Below are 1,577 nucleotides of genomic sequence, written 5' to 3' on the forward strand. Positions count from 1 at the left end.
ACTGGTCCTTCCTGACAATATGTCCAAAGTATGAGAGACCAAGTTTGGCCATCTTAGCCTCCAATGAGCACTCTGGCTGCACTTACTGTTAGATATCTTAAAACTCTTCCAACCTCTACTCATTGTCCAATCCAAAAAACATTTCCACCTTTTAGGTATTTGTTACAATAGCATCTCCACTTGTCAGTACCAAATTCTGTCTCAGTTCCCTAGTACTGCTGTGATGGAAATACCACAAGTGGATAGCTCTAACAAACAAGCATTTATTTATTGTTGTTGTTATTGTTAGGTGCCATCACATTGGTACCAACTCATAGTGGCCTTATGCACAACACAACAAAACATTGCCCAGTCCTGTGCCAACCTCACAATCATTGTTATACTTGAGCTCATTGTTGCAGTCACCGTGCCAATCCATCTTGTTGGGAGTCTTTCTCTTTTTTAATGACCCTTCACTTTATCAAGCATGATGTCCTTCTCCAGGGACTAGTCCCTCCTGACAATATAAGAATTCTCATTCTGAAGTATGAGAGGCAAAGTCTAGCCATCCTGGCTTCTAAGAAGCATTCTGGCTGTATTTCCTCCAACAAAGATTGGTTTGTTCTTTTGGCAGTCCATGGTACTTTTAATATTCTCCTCCAATGCCATAACTCAAATGCATCAATTCTTCTGTGGTCTTCCTTATTCACTGTTCAACTTTTACATGCATATGAGGCTAATGAAAATACCATGACTTGGGTCAGGTGCACCTTAGCCCTCAAACTTTAAGGACTAAAGCTTAGGAGGTTAGAAGTCCTAATTTAAGGTACCAGCTCTAGGGGAAGGCTCTCTGTCTGCGTGAGCTCTAGCAGGAGATCCCTGTGTCCTGGCTCTTCTCTCTCTGAATGGATGGTTAATGATGCTAAGCATCTTTACGTATACTTACTGGCTATTTAATATCATCTTTGGAGAAACATCTATTCAGATCTTCATCCATTCTTTTTTTTTTTAAATGAATTTATTTCAAACTGCCATTTTTAATACTATTGGTAACATGTTTGTGAATAAAAAAGTATAAAAACGTGGTAACAGGTCTAATTCTCTAATTCATGATATTATTGTTTTTTGCTTTTGTTTTTGTTTTTTAATTTAAGGTTTTTATTGTGGATTGAGTGAAAGTTTACAGGGTACATCATCAGTTTCACATTCAACCATTCATATAACTTGTTTCATTATACTGATTATAATACCCTCAATATACCATCAGTTAAAAATATTTCTCTCTATCCACTTTAGCTTTTTAAAAAACACACAAACAAAAAAACCCACTCAGGCATATATAAAAATTTACATCTCCAAAGGGCACATTCTGCAAGTCTGCTCCTGGTCACCAGTTCTTAGTCCTTCTCTTCTTGGTTGATGAATTTAGAGTCCTCAGCCGCACCCCCTCTGCATGCCCCCATCTCTGCCTCCATCTCTGGCACTGCTGCTTCTCTGGATAAGGTCCCGCATTCTATTTGTGTGTTCCTCTCTTGATGGTCCTAGGGTCCTCTGTTTCTGGACTGTAAGATTAACCACTCCCCTTTTTTTGTTACAAA

Source organism: Chrysochloris asiatica, unplaced genomic scaffold (assembly GCF_000296735.1).
Source record: "Chrysochloris asiatica unplaced genomic scaffold, ChrAsi1.0 scaffold00078, whole genome shotgun sequence".
In the NCBI taxonomy this organism is placed as follows: Eukaryota; Metazoa; Chordata; class Mammalia; order Afrosoricida; family Chrysochloridae; genus Chrysochloris; species Chrysochloris asiatica.